The following is an 8,922-nucleotide window of genomic DNA, read 5'->3' as shown; positions in this document are numbered from 1 at the left end:
TCTCTTGATCCTCAGGCAGTAAGAGGAGACTGTGTGCCACACTGAGTGTGGCTTGAGCACATAAGACCTCAAAGCCTGCCTGATGTGACACATTTCCTCCATTAAGGACACACCTACTCCACACCTCCTAGTAGTGACACTCCCTATGGGCCAAGCATTTAAACACATGAGTCTATGGGGGCCATTTCTATTCAAACCACCACACATGATTAACAAGATTTTCTTTGTAGCTTGTGTTGAGTTGGTTGCCTAGTAGTTCTGGGAAGGTTGTTCTCCGTATAAAGACACTGTGTTAATTACTCGACATTGCTGTGACAGAACACCTGACAGAAGCAACCTGAGGCAGGAAGAATTCGTTTTGGCTCACAGTTTGAAAGGCTACAGTCCATTGTGGCAGAGAAGACTTGGCATTTCAGCATCTGGTCTGTGGCAACAGGAACATAGGGTTGCTCGTTCACATCTCAGTTAATCAGGAAGCAGAGGTCTTGAGCTGGAACCTGGACTGGCTTTAACACTCTGACCCCATCTCTATGGCTGCACCATGTTCAAATGGTTCAATAACCTCCCAAGAGGATCAAGTGTCCAAACACATAAGCCTGTGGGGGAACCTTTTAGTTTCAAACCACAACAGACACATGAGTTGCACTTGCCAAGGTTATCTTAACGAAGGGCTGCATGTGAAAGAAAAAAGGACAGCTTTTTCCAAGTCTTACCATGGTGCTGTTTGGGAGATGCGCAACCCTGACTCTCTGGGCTGAACAGATGGGTGGAATCTGTATTTGCAATGCTCAGAATGGCTGCTGGAGCCCTGGCACAGCAATGTCCCTGGCAGTCGGATGAGCAGTATTCAGATACATGTAGCTGTGCCTGTCCCAGGCTTTAGAAGTGAATACATTTGTCTCTGTTACTCCGCTGTAACCCTCCTTGCTCTGTGGTCTCTGCAGCTGCCATATTTTACCGCCCATCTGTTCCTCTTTTATGACAGCAGCTTGGAAGAAGTGCAGCCCTCTCTACTCTGCTTCTTGGTGGCCTTTGATGGGGAAGCAACCTCCTGGGCCAGGGAATAAGTGCAGAAGGACACAAGGCTCTAGTGGCTGCACAGAGAGAGTGGAAGTGGTACTAGTGTCAAAAGAAGCAATTCTCATAATGAACTGAATAGGCAGGTGAAAGATGGCGGACTCTAGAAGTCAGTTCTGGGAGTTCCCCACCTCACTCATAACATACAGCTGCTGGGGAATAAATTATAGGTTCTGATCTCATCTGGAAGCAAGCCAGAGAAGTAAATCGCTTTGTGATTTTCTAGACAGCTGCGGGAGACATGTGTGCTAAACTAGGGTACACACACATCTGTGGAAAAAGGCCAGTGACCCGGAAGTGCTGCTAAAAGAGTGATGCGAGAGCTTGCCTTTCAATAGTAGATAGGCTTCCCATGTAGGACAGAGGAGTAGCCTACAAGCACATCTTCTCAGTTGCAGGAGGAAGCTAGGGGGAGGAGGCCACACAGCAGCATTATGCTTTCAGAGAGCTCATGTTGCTTGGACTCCAGCAGAAGTGTTGTCCCCATCCTGGGTCAGGGTAAGGGTTAATGGGTGAGCAGCCTGGGTTGCAAACAGGGTACCAGGATGCCTTCAGGACCAGTGGCTTAAGGCTTCCTGGCAGCACATGGAGAGCTGTTTCATTTACAGACATCATGGGAAAATCCCAAAGGGAGGGTTAGAGCGTAAAGGAGTTTTTTTTTTTTTTTTTTTTTTTTTAATGTATTACCTAGGGGACCCTAGATGTGTGGGTCTTAACAAGGCCACTGTGTGAGTCCAGAGGGCTTTAGAGGACAAAGAGAGGCCATGTAGCTTGGGACAGAGGCAGGCAGCAGCTTAGGTCAGAGGCCTGCAAGAGCAACTAGTGTTCTTGACCACCGAGCCATCTCTCCAGGCCCTTGACTGAGTTTTAGACTTTGTCTTTTGGCATAACTTATAGTAGTGTTGTTGGAAGGTGGCCTTGTTGAATGGGAACTAGGATATGGGTAAATGGGCCGTTTGTGCCATGTATTTGTGCTAACTAGATTAAAAACTGGGGCTGTGTGTAATATTTGCTCCATCTGTAATTTTAGAAACTTCAGACCTGTCTGGAGTGTATGGCCTGTTGTCTTTAGTGTTTTTCATTTTCCTTCTGGGAGAGTTTGTGTCTTGCCTTTCTTTAAGCTGTGTGGTGGTTTGGATAAGCATGGCCTCCATGGGTTCATGTATTTGAATGCTTGGTTACCAAGGAGTGGCATTATTGAGAAGGATTAAGAGGTGTGGCTTTGTTGGAGCAGATGTGGCCTTGTTAAAGGGAGTGTGCCACAGGCTTTGAGGTGTCAGAAGCCTAAGCAAGGCCCAGGGGCTCACTCTCCTTCCTGTTGCCGGTGAATCTGGATGTAGAACTCTCAGCTCCTCCAGCATCATGTCAGCCTGCAATGCTTCCTGCCACGCTGATAATGAACTGAGTCTCTGAAACTGTAAGTCAGCCCCAACTAAATGCTTTCTTTTATAAGAGTTGCCAGTGTCTCTTCATAGTAATAAAACAGTGACTAAGGCATGTTGTTATTGTTCTTGAGTCCTGTTGGTAGTAAGCAAAGGAGATGATTCTATGATCTTGGGATTAAATACTTTATTCTTCCGATAGTCCTGTGTCTCAGGGCTGTGTCATCATGTTTCTCCAGTTGTATAGTGTTTGGCCTTGGGATTCTCATTCTCTAACCTGGCTTCCATGTTCCTGTCTATTCCTTTGATGTCTAGAGCCCTGTTGACTATAATACTTCTTCCCTTAGGTGAGACAGAAGTCTTGGAGCAGGGTAGTGTAGGAGGAATTTCCTTTTTCAAACTGGAATGAACTGGAAATCATCTTTTTCCTTGGAGGTTAGTAGCCATTTTCAAAAATCTCATTCTTTACCTTCAGGGGCTTCCTGGATGAAAACTGTGGAGGCTTCCTTAGGACTGTGACCCCAGGAATTTTACATGCCTGCACTAGCTCTTGTTTGGTCTCTAGCAAGTTTTCAAATTTTCCATTTAATTTTTTTCTACCACTTTCTGGCTTCAAGGTATTTGTCTCCAAGTCCCAAGCTGATCTCAGCCCATGTTCCTTACTCTGATGTGTCTGTTGCATTTGAAGTTGTAGTTTTCCATATAACCTTAGTTCTGGGGTGGTCCAAGAAATGTCTCTAGCTTTCCATTTCTTCTTAGAGTTTCCTTGCGACAGAGGTGGTGGTGACTTCCAAGCTTTTGACATTTCAAGGCTGGAACAAGAGGTCCCCAGTGGAGATTTGTAGGTATATATTTTTCACAACCTACTTTAATAAGGGTTCAACCTCCCATGGTTAGGTTGTTAGCAAGGTTATTAGGGTACAGGGGAAGTGGACCTGTTTAGAAATAGTGTTTTGGGCTGATTCCAATCTTCATTGTTCTCAGTCCAGTCCACTAGCCAACATCACACACAAACCAGCAGTTGCAGTTCAGTCCACTTGGCACACATGAATCAGAAAGTGTAGTTCAGTCCAGAAGAAACCACAAGGCCCCTCAATTAGCCGAGTCTGCGGAAGTGGCAAGAAGCTGCAGGAATTTCATGAGAAGTTCTTTGGTGAGTTTCTCTCTATGGCATCGCCACAAGCACAACTCAGCAATGCAATGTAAGGTGAACCAATACATGCATGTCAACAAAGACTAGTGAAGTGGAGCAAAGCAAACCAGTGCTCGAGCTCCCACTGTCTGTGGGGTCATATTTCTATTCCTTCTAAATATCATGTGTTCTTTTACATGTTTGCTATAGCAAAACATCCTTGCCTGTGTCTGTTTCAGCAAAACATCCTTTCACTTGTGTCTGCTTTAGCAAAACATTCCTTCACCTGGCTGCTCCAGTAAAACATCATTATAACCTGAGTCTCAAAAAAAAAAAAAAAAAATCAGAAATATCCACTCATCCACTCTAGAGAATTTTTTTGTCTTTTATGGGAACTTTTACATATAAAACACTTCATAAATTATAAAATATTCTAGGGGTATCAGGCAGGGACCATGAGGAAAGAAGGAGTGAGGAGAGGAAGAAGGAAGCCACCATGGGGTAGATGGATCATGAATGCATGGCCATGAGGGCCTGTTTGTTGGAGTAGGAGTGCCCCAGGCAAGACATGGCAAGTGATATCCTGGGGTTATTGAGAGGGAATTAGACAAAATAGCATAGGGGTTGATATCTTCCCAGATCTAATGCTATAAGGCTTATAAATGTAGAAGGTTTTATGTCTTTTATTTTGAAACTATATGATCTAAGTGGGGTTAAAAATCCCCCAAATAATATTTACTACAACAAACTCCAGGGGATCTGATGGCTTCTCCTGTCTTCTAGAGACATTAGCATTTACATGTGCACAATTACACACATGCACGTGTGTGCATATGCACACACGCACACACACATAAATTCAAAATAAATACATATTTTTAAAAAGGCTAAAGTACCATCATAAACAAGGGATGCCAGGTGACAGAGAAAGTAAAGCCCATAGTTCTTCTAGAAGGCTCAGACATGTCTCTCTACCCAGGGCGAGGGATCACAACTTCTGCGAAAAAAAAACCCAGCCAGGTGTCATTTCTGAGGCTGTCAGACTCCAATCCTGGCTTCTCTCTCCCTAGCTTTCAGGGCTTGTATGCTACTTGATTTTATTGAGTTTCAATGCTGTGCTCTAGTTAAATAACAGATAACCCTTAAGTAACACTTTCTACGGTTCAGAGACTCTATTGAACTTTTGCCCACAAGTCATTCAGTTAATATAACAACCTCCAAAGGTAGTTTTATATTATCCTCATTTTGCTGTAAGGAAATTAAGACAGAGTAAACAAGGGAGGGGAAGAGGTAAAATGTTCTCAGGATCATTATGATGGTATGAATATAATATAATCCAATACAGTATGATATAATGTATAACGTATAATGTATTTTAAGTACTTGCATGGTGCCTTCCATCCAGCAGCTATGCAATGTGCAATTATGTATAAATGTTTGGCTCTACTTTATATTTAAAGCCTTTACTATTATTTTTAAAGAACATTTAAAACACACACACACATGTATGTACATATGCATGTATGTATGGCAGCTCTCACATGAAAGTCAGAGCACAGCTTGTGTGAGTTGTTTCCATTTTTTCTAAGATTTTGGTCTTGGGGAATTGAACTCTGTTTCCCCTGTCTGGCATGGTCTTGGTAGGGATAGAATGACATGGGTCCTGCCCCTGGGACATGACTAGCATGTGTGGGCTACCGCAAGTGTTGATAGCTGCTGTGGGCTTAAGGCTTGTTTGTAGAATAATGTACATATTTTTATGTTTCTCCTTTAGGGAATGTCCTCTCTGTTAACATTAATGACTCCATGAGACAGTGCGCATCTGGGAGGCAAAGGTGTGACTAATATCTCAGCAAAATGGTAAAGGCTGGGACCTTCAAGACAGCCTTTAAGAAAAGAACTCTAAAATATGAGTTCAAAAAGATATAATTTCTCAACTATGCAAAATATAAGGATTCAATATGAATTACATGAGGGGTTTCACGAATCTAAAAGAACATGTAGAGTGAAAAATTATAAAAATCATTTTATGATATATATATAGGCTTTTCTCTAAGCCTCACTTTAAAGGGCATGGAAAATTTTCTCTGAAGCAGGCTAAAAATGTAGACTGGCCAGTTTCAGGAACCGGAAGAGAGGAATGCAAGTCATCTAGGTGGTGCTGAGAAACTAGTAACCACGATGACAGGGCAGGACAGTGTCCAGAGCAACTGAGAAATAGTTGATCAAGTGACAGGGCAGGGCCACAGTGACATGGCAAGACCACATTTTTGAGAAGAATGAGTATACAGAGTGTTTTCCACATGACCCTGACTCACTTAGGTTGGGTTCCTCTGGAATTTTCTGCTATTTTTATGTTATGTTTCCTTAGCAACCCCTCACCCCCTCCTCACTCCCCTTTTAAAAAGCCCCCCAGCCAGCCGGTCTTTGTCAATTCAGCTCCTGTGTGGGCAAACGAATTGACCGTTAGCTGGGTAACTCTCCTTAATAAAGCCTCTGCTGTTTGCATCCAGATTCGGTGTCTTGCGAGTTTTTGGGTGGCCGTAACTTCCTGAGACTTGAGTGACGGTCTCCCCAGAGAGGGGGTCTTCAAACAGAGGCAGCTTGCACTATGAGCCAGCTTGTCAGAAAGATACCAAGGAAGGAGATAAAGAGGTTTAGGACATGGTGATCGCAAGACAAGATCTCACCCAGCTAAGTTTTTTTTTATTTGTGCTTACAAAAGCAGACAGATTCTGGATATCACTATTAGCTTGGGACAGAGCAAAGTTAGGTCCAGGTGTGGTAGAAATAGTAATTTCAGGGCAGGGTTCCACTAGAAGTTTAGCATCTATGCTTAACAGAGGCAGGCAGATCTCTGAATTCTTTTGCAATCTTAAAATAATGTGCTTGCTGTCTCCTAAGAGTCAAGGGGCTGGGGTCATGAGGATGCTAATTCATAGACTAATCAAAAGGGAACCTGGAGTAAATAACTAAATTGATATGTAAATGAAAAACTGGGCTTTTGGTCTGTGTGAGGTGAGCTAGCAGAAAGTGATAGCTCTTTCCCCTTTAGGATTTTTTTCCTAGAAAGAGCTGAGCTATCTGGAGATCTCTGGTGAGTAAACACAGCTCTTCAAGAATTTTTTTCTAACAAGATTTCTGATTTTAGTCAGAAAATCCATGGAGAGCGAACAAAGCTCTTTTGGAAATTTTCATAGCTCTTTTAGAATTTTTTCTAATAGAATTTCTGACCATGGTTGGACATCTCAAGAATTACTTAGAGAGCTAACACAGCTTTTCACAGTGTTTTCTACCAGCTATCCAGAGAAGGCTGTCCGAAGAGTGGACACAGCTCTTTTACAATTTTTCTGGCTTTCTGATTTTGATTGGAAAACTCAATAATTACTTTTAGAAACTTTCTAGGATTCATGACTTGGTCAGAACACCCAAGAATAGCAGCTTTTCTAACTTTGATCAGAAAACCCATGAGCCATCCAGAGAGCTTTTAGAATTTTTACTAGCAGAGAGAACTGTTTCAACCAGAGAGTGTTTTAGAATAGTAAGAAAAAGCTGTCTAGAGGAGAGAAGAACAGACAGAGAGCAGTCTGAAAAGCTGTCCTAAGCAGACTAGAGAGCAAATAGCTATCTACAGAGAACTGTCTAGGGAGCCATCTTGAGAAGAATATAGGCTGTCAACTTGGACCCAAGATTTGACTTCGAGTCTTTTTTTTTTTTTTTTTTTGGAAGCTCTCAAACACCACTTTTCTCAGGAACCCAGACCTAGCTGAGGCTGGTCCTTGACATCAGATCCTTAGTTTTGGCAGTGAACCATTGATCATTTCACAGCCCACAGAATATTTATGTACATACGTATGTATGTGTGTATATATGTATGTATGCATGCATGTATGTATGTTTTAAATTTTTGCTTGGAAAAGTACAAAAGACAAAAACGCATTTAATTAGTGTCTACTTTTTGGCTCCTTGTTGTTGTAATATACATTTATTAACTCTATTAGTTCTTATTATGACCCGGCCAGCTCCCCAAATAATCAAGACAGAGAGAGTCTTATCAATTTATGTAATTAGGTTTAGAACAATTTCTGGATGATTACCTCTAAAAATTTTTCTACACTAGACTGGTTATTTCTCATCTGTGTTCCCCATGTTACTTGTTACTTGCTATTTGAGTCTTGCCAGGACTATTCTGCTCCATCAGTCTGTCCTCAGGGGTCACTGCTTTGGCTATGAGCATCTGGTCCATTCCATTTAATGGAGACCTATTTTCTCCACTTCTTTCTCTTCCTTGTCCTCGTCCTCATCACCATCCTCGTCCTCTTCTCCTCTCTCTCTCTCTCTCTCTCTCTCTCTCTCTCTCTTTCTCTCTCTCTCTGTCTCTCTCTCTCTCTGTCTCTGTGTGTGTGTGTGTGCGTGCGCAAGCACATGTGCTCACGTGTATGTTTGCATGTGTACGAGTTCAATAGGTTAGTATAGAGTGCCAGGGTCTGGGTATACTCTGTTTATCTTTAGTTGGGCTCTTGAGTCTATGATGTAATGTCTTTGGTCAGTTTGGGAACATTCTCCACCTTCTTTCAGTCAGTTACTGCTTCTACCCATTTTCCATCTTCTCTCCTGTTGGAACTTCATTAACTCTACATTACATCTTCCTGTTGTGTCTCATCTGTCCCTATGGCTGCTAATTTTCGTTTCTTTTTTTATTAATTTGCAGCCTAAATCACTTGTAGGATTGTAACTTTCAATGATTGCTTATAGTATCTGGTCTTAAAATTTGTATCTTAAAGTTTGTAGTTCTTTGCCAAATTTTTCAATCTCATCTTCTATATTTACTGAACATAGGGAACATAATTGTTTCAGAGTCCAAGTATGATGAAACTAATATCTGGAGACCCTGTGGGTCTGTTTTTATTGTTTTGTGTTTTCACAGGTTCTGTCCATGTAGCCTCATTCCTCATGAGTCTGGTCATTTTTGATTGTATGCTGGATATTACACTGCAAATTGCTTGTAGGAATACTTTGAAGTTCCAGATGTTATTGACTTCCTGAGGGAATTTATCTTTGCTTTTGGTAGTTATTTGGGGAGGTTTGAATAACTTAAGAACACCCAGATTTACTTTTAGAAGCTGAGATGATCTGAAGTAGAGCCACAGTATTTGAGACAACTGGCATCCTTCTAAGTTACATTCCGAGATGATGTGTCAGCCTTCATGCCCTGTTTTGGTCTCTGGCTCCTTATTGCTTTTCTCATTGTTCCCAAAACCTCCCAAGAGTATTTGTCAGCCTAAAAGTCATCCCCTCTGGGGTTATAAACAGTCCCAAGAGAAAAGCAGC

At 42.1% G+C, this 8,922-nt stretch overlaps 1 non-coding gene across 1 annotated transcript; it reads left to right on the top strand.

Moving 5' to 3' along the window:
- Positions 1–6,913: 6,913 nt before the first annotated feature.
- LOC143439483 (U7 small nuclear RNA) lies at positions 6,914–6,972 on the top strand. Its single transcript, XR_013107705.1, has one exon. It is a non-coding gene; the product is annotated as a U7 small nuclear RNA (small nuclear RNA).
- Positions 6,973–8,922: the final 1,950 nt, after the last annotated feature.

Source organism: Arvicanthis niloticus, chromosome 26 (genome assembly GCF_011762505.2).
Source record: "Arvicanthis niloticus isolate mArvNil1 chromosome 26, mArvNil1.pat.X, whole genome shotgun sequence".
Taxonomy (NCBI): Eukaryota; Metazoa; Chordata; class Mammalia; order Rodentia; family Muridae; genus Arvicanthis; species Arvicanthis niloticus.
This window is presented reverse-complemented; position numbering and strand designations above follow the sequence as displayed.